This window comes from Gavia stellata, chromosome 5, assembly GCF_030936135.1.
Source record: "Gavia stellata isolate bGavSte3 chromosome 5, bGavSte3.hap2, whole genome shotgun sequence".
NCBI classification, from domain to species: Eukaryota; Metazoa; Chordata; class Aves; order Gaviiformes; family Gaviidae; genus Gavia; species Gavia stellata.
In genome coordinates this window covers 13897814-13913028 of record NC_082598.1, presented here as the reverse complement: position 1 = coordinate 13913028, position 15215 = coordinate 13897814, and positions in this window count along the sequence as shown.

The window sequence follows — 15215 nt, the reverse complement described above, 5'->3', positions numbered from 1 at the left end:
TAGATCAGAAAAGAAGAAGTTACACAATATTTCATCATCTTATCTAAACCCTGTACACTGTAATCTGTCCACAGAAATAAAACTCTTCACAGTTATGATGAATATAGCATATAAACAGAAATCATATCTTATTCAAGACCTACTTGGACCATGCTCAGGATTCCCAAGAGGCACAGGGACAACCACAAATTAACTGAGGCTGGTGGTGTTTCAGTGGGAATAGTTTATTTCCTGTGGCAAGAAGAAAGCACTCTCACCCTACTGTATCAGTTATGATTCACAGTTGTATTATTCATCATTATCACCAAGTCTCACAGCTTCAGGATATATGGAAAAGGTATTGCAAAACTGGAAAAACATTTTAAAATTACTTCTTAAAAATATCATATATATATAAACTGCTTATGTTCAGGGTTGATACTGTTTGAAATGTTCTAATCAAAACATGAAGGCATTTAACTTCATTTTCATTCCCCAGCATGCCTCTAAGCTTAAAAAGTATTCAATTATTTAAATCAGCTTTATGTAATACTCAAGGAGAATATCAATAGCAGACAAAGAACCCTAACTCCAATAATTAGGAAATCCCATGATTAGTTCGCTTCATGAGTAGTTATAGAAGCTTAATCTGCAGCTTTTTTTCCTCTCTGCACTCCTCTAAGAATAACCTGGTGCTCCACAAGAACAAACTGAGCAACAAGTCCTACCACTGCTGAATTAGTTTCCAAACCCATGTCCTCCGCTCATTTTAAATATCCACATAATTTTCATCGTTGAATTGCCGACAAAGCAGAAAGGTTCCTACTTTAATACTGAATTACATTCCTGGAGTATTATATTTCCAAGAAAATTGCTACCAAATTGCCTTCAAACAATAAGCTGCTCTTTCCAACCTACTTCTGCCTGGAAGTTATTTTAGAGATTGAATTAGAATGAAAATCACATGCATTCTTTAGCACATACTTTCTAAAGGGTTAACAACTAATACCTCAGGTCTGTACAGACAAACACCATTTGGTGAGTTCAACTAAATACATAAGTTTTATTCTCCTCTTTAAGGACTGGTAAACAGAAACCAAGGAGTTAAATATCTTGCTCAAAATGACAAGTCAAATCAGACAAAAAGTGAACAGAACTCAGGACACCAAGCCTCACTCTGTTTGACAATATTCCCATTGAGTTCTTTCATTTATAAAAAGCAATTGAAAGAAGACCAACTATACCAATTATTTGCTAAAGTAACTTAAGTGAAATCATTGTTTTGCTTTGTAGTATCAGATGTCTTTCCTTCGAAACTTAATAATCCATCTATTTATCCTATGCAATAAAATTTTATCTGTTCCTTGAATTCATTTCATTGAGCATTTTAATACATAATCTATGAAAAAACAGGAAACTGAATTAAATTTTGATTTTATTTATGTATCAGACCTACCTTACAAAACAAATAAACACTGGTGCTATTGTGAGTTTACACATAATTGTTGATTCACAAAAAATAAATCAGCAATATTCTTACAGTAACTTCAATCAAAGAACTCTTCAGTGAGTAGAAGAAACTTGAGGAATTGTTGTTAATAAAGGAATTTCATGCTATTAATCTATGGAGTTTCTATGATACTAAAGACTAAAACTAAAGACTACTTAATTAGTATATTTCATCCAAAATCCTTAACTGTATGGAAAGTTTGAATTCAAAAATCAGTGGTTAGTGGTATTTCCCTGGTCAGTTTGTAACGAAAATCTAAAATAACACAGATGTGCAAATCCAATCTATAATAATTCCGCAGCATTTACAATGGTGGAAGGGGAAATTAATTGTTCCTCATCTCAAAGGCTATCTGGGGTATTTAAATACTATTGAGGAATTATTCCTGAAATCCTTACTAAAACAAAACTCCTGATGCAGCCAGATTATATGTGATTTAATTCCGTAGATGATTAATTTAGTTAAGGAAACCAAAAACATCCCTCACTGGCCTGGCTACATGAATTTTAACCTCATTAGATCACCCCTGCCCCCATCTCAGTTACAGTTCGGAATAAAAAACATCTAAGTTATAGATACTTATCTATCTGTAGATACTTATCTATAACATCTAAGTTATAGATACTTCTCCAACAGTAAAATGAGAAAGAGAGGTAACTGTGCTTGATGTGGATATACACGACATCCAGAGAACAGAAAAAGAGATCTGAAATGTAGAGTGTTTTGAAATTACCACATATATTTTGTTCAGTAACAACAATCTCTCCTGACCGTACCATGTTCCCAAGCATCCTATGAAGATACTATACCATTCAATATGAACACCTAAACTTATATTTATGCACTTCAGGGGATGACCGGTCTCTGAAGTCCTGGTCATGCATAACTCTCAATGACTGCAGAGTTCATATCGTATCACAGAGTCACCACCACTCAAAGCCTTTAACAAATAAAGTCCTACGATCAGGTACCAGAATCATGCTGTTGTCTACCTTTGAAAATGTGGGAATCTAAATAGAAAATGCATTATTTAAAGCTGTTCAAATTCCATTTAGCACTTAAATTAGCCTTAAAAATAATGAGTTCAGCACTACTCTTTGAAGTACTCTTTAGAATTTTAAAAAAATGGGAATCTCAAAACATTGTTCTCAATCTTTTTCCTGTAACTCACAACAGTTAAAAATTGTACCTTTCGAGTACAATAAAAGCTTAGACCCAGAACCTGAGGAAGATCACCCTCTTCTCTTACAGGCATTAAGAAAAGAAGAAAACCTAAACAAAACAGAAGAAAAAAACCAAAACAACCCATCAACCTGCATTGGTGGGCATAGAAACATTTCCATTTTTACTCTTCCCTAGATACGTCTTCCAGCCTATTTATTTCAAAAGCAGGAACTATGGCAACGCAAAGCCTCTCCATACACTCAGAGAGGCACAAAGCCCAGACACACAAGGGCTACAGCAGAAGAGCATGCATCTTGATTCCCAAATGAAAGGGTTAGAACCAGTGAGTGCCTGGATTCCCTTCTAGTTGACTACCCACATTTACTGTTTGGATAAAGGTCAGGAAAAAAAAAAAAAAGAACTTGTAAATACAGTGAGAAAAAAGAAGGAAAAAATATTCTACTCTGACAAAATTTGACTTTACTGACTCAGAAGCTTCAGCCAACAACCATATGTCAGCTGAGAGGCAAGTTCATGAAGCCACCACAATACAGTCCCACAATCACTCCATGAATAAAAATAGCCACTTCCTGCGCTGTGAGTTCTACACATTTACTGCAAACCTTAAGATCATTTGAATATATTTTATATTTCACAGAATAAAGGGAGAGGAAAGAGTAATGGATTCTAAATCACAAGTCACCTTTTCAGCAGTCTCTGGAAAATACCAGGTGTCTCACTTTGCTTGATAGGTCTAGGGACACTTGTAATTCAAGGAAAAGAACAACAAAAGAAATAAACTTGATCTGATTTGATCAACTGTTCAACAGTTCGGGGGATTGGCGTGTGAGAGATCAAAATATTTAACATGATTAACAAATTATTACTCTATTTCTGTTAGATGCTTTGGGAAATCCATTAAATTTCTAAGGTACCTAGAAAACCAATCAGCTGAACAGTGTTTCAATCATAACTTCCAATTTCTCTTCTATTTGCTTTACAGATTTAAAGGATGTACTTTATCACTACCTCAATCTCTTCCCTGGTTTTAGCAAGAAAGGTGTAGAACTAAGTAATGAATTGCTATATGATGCTTCTAGGTATTAAATATCAATAAAATGTAACAGTAAAAAAAAAAATAATTACTGCAAAAAATGTGAAAGTGTGGCATCAAAGAATTTTGATTACTTAAAAGTAAGAAAAGAAGGAACTTAATAGTTTCTGGTGAAAAATAACTCCATTTAAAGAAATGCAAGTCTTTAAACATGATTCTGTACTGAATACACAAAAATAAGTGGAGGGTTTTATCTTTAGAGAGTGAGTCTTACAGTAATAAACAGTAAACAGGAATAGTAAGTAATATGGTAACAAGAAAAATTTACTAAATGGTGTCATCCAAAATTCAGCATTCCAGTCTTGATTCAGACTTGAACAACATTATTCAGCTTCAACATGATTTTTGGAAGGTGAAGTTGTTAATGAGTCATCTCAGCTGAAACACCAAGCAAAAACATAGGTACAGGGAAAAAAAAAAAGCTTCTTCATCTAGGCACTTCACCTACACGTAAATAGTGTTTTTTCATTTTGCTTCAACCTTTCTCTTATAATACTGCAGAGCCTGCTATGAGCTACCCATAACACTTATTACGCTTGTGAACATGATAGGTAAGTACATTCTTAGTACAGCACAATTCTGAATAGTCAAGAAGTTTAAAATAAATGTTATTGTCCTAGCACCCAACAACAGTAAATGCAGAGGACACAGGTGCAATGTTAACTTCAGAAGTAACTGCCAGTTCACCTATTTATAGTTTTAAAAAACCAGTGATAATCAACTAGTGACTGTATGGGAAAGACAACGTTCATAGCTCTCAATGCCCAAGGCACATTTCTCACATGGTTCAGATGACCTACATTTCCTGCTTCAATTCTTAGTTCTATGTAATAAAACATGACTGAATGGATAAAAGCAAAAGCATCTCTACAGGATGTAAAATAATGCTTTTCCCAGCCAAAAATATAAATACAAATTATCAGAATAATTTTCTAAGGATATTATAGACTAGTCACATTTTAGATACCCATTTGTTAGCTACCCACAGAGACAGACCTATTTCTATAATAGTAGAGCTTTTGAGGGTTGTTTCAAATCCTATCCCACTTCAGGAAATGCAGTTTCCTTACACTGGAACACTTTTGTAAGTGCCACTTGTGGTTTTTTGGTCGATAAAAAACCAAACATCTTTATTGTTAACTAACAGCTCCACATTCTTTTTTGCAGATTCACAGACTACAGTCCTGAGTCAGTCTTGCTTTAATAACAATATACCTACAGGTCCAAACTATATGGAAAGCAATCACCAAGAAACTCTAAGCATTTTTCATTGTTGTTTTCCCAAAAGAACTCATAGTAATGTAATCCTGCTGAGCCACGTTGAACAGAGATAACTTTTTTACTTGGTAGAGATTCCAGTGTAGCATGAGTTAGGCTTTTATGACACCTCACTCAGAAGTTTCCATAGCAGGTGATACCCTGCAGATGAGCACAGTATTTGTAAGGCAGTTAGCTCTTCTGTCAAGGATAGTAATTGCTTCCATTATTTTTTTCATTAGCACATCAGGAAAGGTGATCTGCTGAGATTCTGTGACTCCATAGTCTTTCAGAAAATTCCCATTGCCCCCAGGAATCAGTACCCATGTTTTAACATCCCATCACAAATCACTGCTTTCCAGGTCCTTATGGAGCAGTTAACAGAGTTAGGGTTTGGAAAGTTTCAGAATGAATTTCACCAATGTATTCATTTTCTTTTTAGCAAATTGGTTGCCTGTGTCATGTATGCATCTGTTAAAACACGTCCAACTAAAATATGTTTCCAAGTCACCGCATGCCACGAAAAAAAAATTTAAGTATATCAAACTCATTTAAACTCTATGCACACACTCAACCATATGTGTACCTACTGCTAACAACCATATAACACTGAATAATTATTTTTGATTGGTACTACTGAAGGCCATTGGATAGCATCCAGTAAATTAATGGCTTCATTCTAGTCAAAGGACATAAGCAGCCCATCTGAAAAAAAAAATGGCTCTTAATTTACAAGAAATTATCACAAGTAAAAGGGAATGTTTGAGCTGAAAAGGACAAGGCAGGGGGAAGGGAAGGAATCACATATACATTTAGTCACCAAGACTAATTTGAACTCATTATATACACAATTTTTTGAAAATCTGCATTAAAGCTATTTACAAAAGGGACAGTATCTTCAGTAATCCTTGCAAGTTATTTAGAATATGAACCACAGATTAGTTACGTGATGGAAAAGGATTTAAAGGAACAACAGGTCTCTGATTTTACAGATTATTTTTGAGGGCAACTGAAGGACCAGTTCAAAAACATAAGTTTGAAAGGACTATTTACTGTGACTACAGACAACTGCCAATCCACTGCCAAGCAACAGAAATGCAACCTTTTAGATGCAAAAATGCCAAACTCAGATATGAGACCCCTATCTGATATCCTGAAATTGATAATCTCCTCAAACCGCTACAGCTGCTCAGGTCAAAGCTACTGGAACAGCAGAAAACAATCAAAAAATAACAAATCTGCATAACGGGATGGGAACAAAAAGCAGAGGCAAATACTACAACGAATGTTTGCACAACATCACAGCTTGTTTGGAGACATCTGTGTAGTACCCAGTGAGCAGTACTTACAATACAGTATTACACAGTCTTCATGCAGAAAAGTGGTGGAAAGCACTGGCTGGAATACAGCCCCCCTAGGCGAGGAAGTGAACCAGATCTCCTCCAAACTGCTGCTGCCACATACCTCTCCCCAGCTCACCACCTACCTCCCCCCGGCTCTGCTGGCCCCTTCATCAACACTACGCAGATGCACTCTGCAATTCCCTTTCTGCACTACACAACACTTTAATACACTAGGAGTTACTAAAAGCTTGACCTGAATCCCTTCTCAAAAAGTTATGAGCTTGGTCCCAGCCCTTTAAAGTACATAAAAAAAATATTCATTGGCCTCAATGAATGATCATTCTTTACTAAGGTTTACCCGATTTCACTTGTAACACTGTTTTGAGGCTTAATCATTAAAATCACCCTACTAACCCTATTAAAAGACAAAATGCTACAAACAGCAGTCCTGCAACACATATAAAATTAAAAAAGACAGTAGCACAAAAAGGCAAAGTTCAAATGCAACTAAAAATGATAAAACAAACCCCTCCGTCCACAACCTTCCAAACCCAGCCCTGTTACACAGTTAGAGCCCCTCAGGGTGCCCGGTTAACTGCAAGCCCAGAGAGGCAGCTCTAGGCAGGGCTGTTCCTCTGATCTCTGTGCCAGTTCCTTTCTTTTGAGCACACACAGGAGACTTGAGGAGATGCCTGCTGTCCAGCGCAACCCATGTCCAGCCTCCCACCCTTCTGATCGTGTACCCTGGGTGTGATGAAGGGAGATCCCTGGGCTTTCACTGAGGAGCAGCACTCCCTTTAAAGCATAGTATTTTAGAGCAAAAGCAGGCAGAGGAAGAAAGGGCAAGTGGTAGCATTTCCCAGTTAGGGCTAGATAAATGGCAAATACAGGGACAGATTCTAATACCTTTATTCACTGTCACTTGACACCCCACAGATTAATCATCCTGCCAAATTAGGCTTTTGGATTATACTGGACTGCTTTTGTTGTTATTTACCTGATTTTTGCAGGGAGGTTCCTCTGGATTTTTTTTTAAACCATTATTGTTATTTTTATTGTAAAGGGCTGGAATAGTTAAAACCTGAAACTGGAAAAATGAAAAATTCAGGGATGACAGCTGCGTAGAAAATGTGCAAGACAATTTATGGGCTTGGGGAGAGAGGTTCAGATTCCCAATTTGATGACTCAAGAGAGAGGTGGAAACTCAGTGGGAGAAAAAATGAGGTAGTTTAACACTTTACTGCATGTTGAATATTTACTTTATGATTTTGTGTATCGTTAGGATAGATTTGAGAGGTCAAGTAGGTGTAAGGAGGAGAAGAGGCATATCTGGATGTGATCTAGTTACCAGCTGAACGATGAAGTAAACAGAGGTGGCATGATTTGATTCGACTGTCTCTGATCTCAATAATTATTGTTTGCAATTAATCACCTTTTCTAAACCTGCAAGCTACCTCGTATTGTGCCAGCCAGCCCACATTCCCACCTTACTGCTCCATCATAGAAGAATTGCACAGCTATGTGCAGAGCAGCACGAGCATATCAGTCAGCGCAACAAAGAAAGTTATAACACTGAGCAGGTTAATAACAAAACTTCTTCACCTACCAAGGGGCAGCTCAACTTCAACAAATCTTCACATTAAAATCAGGATTCTTAGCCAAAATGTAGATGTTGGCCTATTCCAGTAATACAGGAAGACGGATAAAAGAACATGCTTTATTTTTTCCAAAGATGCCATCATGCTCCACTTTTAAAGCCAAGTTCCTTGGTTCTTGAGACCAAAATAAATATATACACTATGGAGCTGGCAGTGTTGGTGCTTAAATTTTGAAAAGTCACAGAATCCCCAAAAAGTATCTACCTGCTCTCAGGAATTTAGAACCTCAAACTTACATTTGATGGCTTTATCAAGGACTCCTTGCTCAGCTTCAATGTTCTTGAAGTAAGACAGCCCATATTCAAATCTAATTTCAAATCTAACTGGATAATAATAATAAAGATTATTTTATGGACAACACATGGGCTAAGGCTTGATGGATTTTGGTTCCATCTACAGTTCTGTCACAGATTCCTTGTATGATGTTGAACAAATTATTTAATCTCTCAGTAAAACAGGTATTACACTTGCCTACCTCAGAAAGATATTCTGAGGACAATATTAAAATATGAGAGACTGAATAGGGGTTATAAGAAATGAAGCTTATGAGAACCTAGCAAGAGTTTACAATTGTTAGTTGGCAGGAATCATCAAAGTTAGTGTCCCACAAAACTGCAATTCCCTCGCAAGATCGGATAACTTTCTCAAAACAGTGCTCTGATAATCAGCCAGCTAAAGCTGACATTTCAAGTATTGATATTTGAGTGAATGTTCTTTGGAGTGAAGAGGGTTTAAGTCACTCTGGTGACTGGCTGATGCAACTGCATCACCTGGGATAAAATATTTAAACTGACTATTTCAGCCAGACAATAGCTTCTTCCCTCTCTCAGCTCTCTAAATTCCGAAAGGGAGGAGTGCAGCACCTTAAAACTACAGCCGGTAAAATGCACAGCTAGATACAAACATAGCAAGAGCCTGCAGACAAATTTTCATTTCTTTCTCAGCTTAAACAGGACAGACAAGCATGACAAAGCACAAGAAAAGCACAGAGGAAAAACTTCACGAACTAAACACTTTCTTTGTGTAACCATGCTCCAATATCCACAAACTGAGAACACTTCACGACCGTGAGAAGACTGCCAATAAAATATCCTTCTGGTAACTGCCAGCAAATTTCATTCAAACTGTGCCAGGCTTGTTGGAAAGGTTGTTGGCAAGTTGGTCACCAGAAGTATGAATGTGCTTTCTGAAGATGCTTCAAGTTGAATGTGGTGACCATGAAGACTTGCAGAAAATACTTTTATCCAGATACATGTATCAAAATCATAATTTTAAGGATAGCATACCTCGGAATGTTAAAAAACAAAGACAAATTCAGTCATAATTCAGCTTATAAAGAGAAACATGCAATTAGATATAAATGCAAAAGTCCAGAATTACTCTGTGACAAGCCACTGTAGACTATGAGACTGACTGCTGCCCAGATTAGACTGTTCTGAAGTATTTTGAAGTTCAGAAATTAATCAATGCACACAAATATATATATGGAAATAAAGCTTCCTAAATTTGAAAGAATGGTTAGACACAGAATAGAGATTACTCGTACATGCAATTTTGAGCTTTCTAGTAAGCAAGTCATGCATCCAACTTATGGGGGTATCCAACTTACAGGAGGCACAGCACTGCTAGCAGTGTATCTCAAACTGCTGAATGCTGTCAAAGTCAAGCTGTTCTTGTCATTTAGGGGAATTAAAAAGTGATTTATTGTTCACTCTGAGGAAAACATCCTTATCCCTTTTACCTCTGTAACCTTTTTCCTTCATTGGGAAATCAAGTTTTCATTTCAGTATGCTGTTTCAGGGAGCAGACCATGAAGACAGTAGAGTTTTACGTAAAGTAGAGGCCAAGACGTGTCACCTAAAGCTTACAGGAGTCCCTGTGGTTGAATGAAAGATGTTTATGCTTCATTCCTTATGAACACAACCTCCTTCTTCCCATGGTGTCTGCAAAGAAGGCCATTCCCTGCAAGGTCTAAATGGTTCTGTAAATCATCTTTGACCAGGGTCAAAAATCTTTATTCAAGTTGCATTATCATGTAAATAGGATACAGTAGCAATCCTAACTTTGCATCAAGTTGTGTAAAAATATATTCATATAATTTCTGCTATGAATTGATCTTAGTATTCAGTTCTGTCCATCTCCCCACCTCATCCCCTAAAAGAGGTGTCAGAAGGAAGCCTCAAAAGTTACAGTGCTGGCAGTGACTCTACAGGCACATTTAGTCTTAATGAAAATTCCGGGGACAAATATGAAAATAGGTATTGCCAAAAGAACTATTCTTTCCACAACACACATCATCTCCCTGAACTTTAGCTGAATCTCTGGACAAGATTATGCTTTGAAGTTAAGGTTAGCACAGCTGTGGCAGTAACACCGCAATTTTTCACCTCTTAAACAGCAAAGCTATATCAGCTAAACTTTAACTAGCTGTTTCCAAAGTAGGGGGAGAGGGGAAGGGAGGGGCAGTTGAATATATCCTGGGAAACAGACTACCAGAATGGAACCTGCTTAAGAAGGCTCTCATAAAGGAAGAGACCTAATCTTCTCGAAGATGTAGCCCACTTCTCATCACTAGCCTAAATAAGAGTCATATCTGCTGTTTGTCTGTTACTCCCCAGCACCCTGAGGAGTCTGTTCCAGCCCATTCCTCACAACTACCAGTTCTCACAGGCAGAAGAAAGGAAAGGAAAGAGAAGTGCATTATCAGAAAAGGAAGAAGAAAAAATAAGGGTGAGATGAAAGCTGAAAGTTACACACAAATCAAGACTTATTTGTTACCTGCATACACTGCCCTTGTAAGGGAGAGAGAAAATGCTGAAATACTGCCTGCTTCAGTGAACAACATGAAAACCAGGAGCTCTTAAGTGTGATCATGTTCTTTGCCCCCCAGGGAATATCAATTCAAATGGTTATGCTACAAACATATATTATTATTTTTTTAGCAGTAAAAATCTGGAAACATCAAATCATAAAGATCTTCACTAACACTTCCCAAACATTGTAAGGGATTAAAGACAAAATTACTACATGTTATCTTTGAGATATGCAGGTCTTCACCAGTAAATAGCTAGGTAATGGGTTTCCCTTCACTGTCCTGGCTAGAGGATGCACTTTTCAAACTTTTATGGATAGTTGGAAGTTAATTGATATGCCCAACTACTCTCCACCTCCTTTCTACTACCAAAATTTCTCTTTTTTTCTTGAGTTGTAATAACATCCATCACACCTGGAAACTGCCCTCTACCAGCAATATAACCCCCTTTCCCTGCTCCCCCTCTTTCATTGACTTTCAGTAACTTTAAAAATTCATTCATATGTAGATCACTAAATGCAAGTCAGGGGAAATATAAAATTATGCTTGTGCAGGAAATTGTTACAACCGCACTCTTCAAGCAGTTTAACACAAGTTCTTTACTTGAGAAAGACGGGAAGTCAGTTTTCCGCAGTTTCCTGAAAAGCATAGAACTATTGAACTGCCACTTTTCAACAGGCAAAGTGCAACTGATCCCAAAGGCAAAACAATACCAGGATAAGTCTCAGAAGAACAGTAAAATACTGTAATTCTTTTGCATCCCTTTCTACCTTTTGTCTGAAACAACCAGAAGGCAAAAAAGTATTACCTCAAGAAAGAAATGCAAGCTCCTCAATGAAGCAATAGAAACACCTTTGCTACAGATTGGACACTTGTCATTTACTTGTCAGTATATTCCCTCACCTGGTTCCCCTTTGCATTTCTTTATTTTAAAATAGATTTCACGTAAGTCAACCAGAATTTATTTCTTTTCCCAAAACTTTTACTTTGGTTTTAACAGCAAGAAGTTGTGCACAGGCTAGCAAGGGTGTGGCGAAAAGTCTTATCAAGCCTGCACAGCACTGTGTTCAGGGGCTGCCAACTAATCAAATTTCAACTTCTCTCCTATTCAAGCGATTTAATTAATTCTGATCCCCTCCACCCCTTAATGTTGTCCATCTTGGTCATCTTCAGGACTAAATACAGATTTGCATCCCTGATTGTCCTGACTTCAGAGCACACCTACAAAACCCATCATTCTGTCTGCACAGGAATCCCCCTCAGACATACTAGTCTGCCACACTCTTTAACAAACTTGAACTGTCAGCTTCTCTTATCCCCCTTTCCTAAAGTGTAAATAGGGAGAATTCTTCCTCGGTCATGAACCAGTACTGTCCCCAGGGCAGGGCACTGTAATGATAAACATGTGATAAATTTTCAATAGCCAGTAAAACTTCTGGGTTTGATAAGATGGTGTCTTTTCCAGACAATAAATGCTCAATACATCTGTTTGTTAGATTGGATATAATCTCTAAACAGCGGCTGAACATCTAAAAATAATTCAGGTAAAGAGAAACACAGAGATTCAATCAGTGAAGTAAGTTTCAGACTTCATAGCTGACAAAATGTATTTCTTCAAGTTCAAAATACTTACAGAAAGTGAATAAAACAGAACTTAGGAAAATACCTGAAAATGACACCATCTAGTACCCTATGCTAATACTGTATCTTCAAATTAACATCTTTGATGAGCAAGCAATTTTTCAACACATATCAGGACTCTGTTGGTCAATTCTTCAGTCGTGAAGTACGTTTATGCTACTCAGCTCCATCCAGACCCAAAAGAGTGTATTCATTGGAAAGGGCTTTTTTCTTCATTGTGGTGGGTTGTATTTGCTAACTAGCATTGCTGGGCTGATGCTCTGTTTTACTCAATTCAGTTTCTATACGCACATGTATGGTCCTATGAGACATTCACTCTTTTCCATATTTTGCTTTCCCGATTTCTGTTTTCTGCTATAACCAACACACACAAGAGCTACCAGTACAGTTTTGAATAGGAAATGTTAATAAATGTGATTCTACCAAATATGTTCATCTCTGAAGTCACTTTTCAAACACACTTGATGTAGACTTTCTGGTTTGTGTTAAGGTTAAGTTTTTGACACAAACACAGAACATACTAAATAAAAAGTGAACTCAGCTGGGAGATGGGAGTGCTTCAGTATGTAACATTTGTCAGGCACACTACTCAAAATTTTATGTAAAATATAGGATGTGCAAAAAGATCACACAAGGCAGAAAAGGTGCAGAAAGGTCTCCATGAATTAACCAAAAGCCTGATAGAAAGCCATTTCCTCAAAATAATACATTATGCCACTCTACAGTATTTGATTGCAGAACTGCAGTATTGAGCTACTGAGTAACAATCTGAAATCGATTGTTATTGCCCAAGCTGATTATAATATGGAAACACATAAAGGCACATTTTAAAATACGGTTTTGCTTAAGACTACTTGTAATACAAAGATCTTCATAATATACTTAACATAAATGCATATAAATACAGTATGTGTGTATGTGCACAGGATGGGTTTCCTTCAGAAAGGGTAGGTTTCAGGTGGTGAGATATTTAGTGTCCTTCAAAACTATTCTCCTGGAAATCAACACTTACACAATGCTATGCATAAAACATGCCTTCCTTCCCTCTCCAGATATATTGCCATAATCAAACATTATCAAAGCTAATTAATATTCATAACACATCATTCAGAGCTATTGAAGTTAGAAATTAATTGAATGGAAGAGCTAAGAAAAACAAACAAAAAGCTAGAAAGACAACCATAACCATAAGAGGGCCTATTTACCATGACAAAGCACCAGGTATTACAAGGACAGTATTCTAAAGAATTGTCAACTTCATGATCTCTCACTACTATTTATTGAAGGCATACCATATAGGCTACAGGTTTCTCATAGTTCATACCTTCTTTTTCCATTCATACTCATTTATGAATAGACAAGGATCTTCATAATAGCCTGAAGATCTGCTGTGCTTTATATCAGACAGCTTAATATATGAAAGACCTTTCCAAGGTGTCAGAAAAGTTTGTTTAGTTTTCTTTTTAACACCTCTTGCAAACATTCAACACATCATAGACAAGTATTTTTAGATGACTAAGTGAAACATTACCTATCTTATCTCAACACGACCATTACCAGCCACAGACTTATCTAATGGTAAAACGTGTGTGGGAATTCTGCCAGCAGCTGTACAGCTATCAGCTACCCAAATGTACTACCTTGTTAAATTTGCAAGTAAGAGAAACTATTCAGACACAAGCCTGTGGTAGTACTTCGTTTCTGTGTTTGAAGAGTAATGGATCTGTAATCACATGGCAGGGAACATAAGTAATATTTGTATAGACTATTAGTCAGCACAGATGGATTGTTCAAAGGATATTAAAACAAATGGAAATGAGAGTAAAACCAAAGTTTATCTAAAATTAATTTCAATCAATTTAAAGAGAGGGAAAGATATCAATTTGGGCAGATTTCATGATCAGTCAGCAAAACAAAGAAACAGCCATTTTAAAAAAATGTGCCTAGCCCTATACCCAACACATTGCAGCAATCCTAATTTTTCAGAGAAGCAGCCAGTCCTTCCCTAAAGCAAAGGGCCTGCACATAGCTGCACGATGTAACAGCACCATTCCTGCATGAATGTTTGTGTTTACACTGCCATTCTGAGGAGATCATTTGGAGATATCAGAAACAGTCTAGCCAAATAAATAAGACATTGATATGCAAGAAATATGACTAATCAAATAAGACAAATAGGAACCAGATAGGAGGGTATTTTCCTGTAGCATTGGGCAAATGTGCATAAGCAATCCAGAGGATGAAATCCCTCTGCTCAGATTTTCATAAGCTAGTTCCAAGTAACAGGAAGCCTCCTTATAGATAATTTGCACCTGACAAAATCTCTTTCCAAAATACATTAGTTGTTGAAGACTCTGTCATGTTTTGAGCATTTCATTTTCATTATTCAGAGTCAGCTAAATAAAATATTAAGTCTAAATCAATTTGTTAATCTATGTTCAACTGTTTGGATTTACAGGAACAGTACAGACTAAAGGACAACAGGGATAAAAAAAAAAATCTTTAAATAGCATTCCTTTGAGATTTAAAAATCAAATACTCATTCACCTTAGCAAAAAGCCAAGTTATAATATTCAGCAGCTGGTTTTAGAGTTCAGCATTTAAATTCTTTTCAAAATCAGCATCATCTGCTTTCTCTTATTATTAAGTAGATATGAAGATGATTTTTTTAGATACATCTATGACTGAAGCTCCTCATGCATTTACCATAAAGAGTTAAACCCAATCAGAAGTAAAT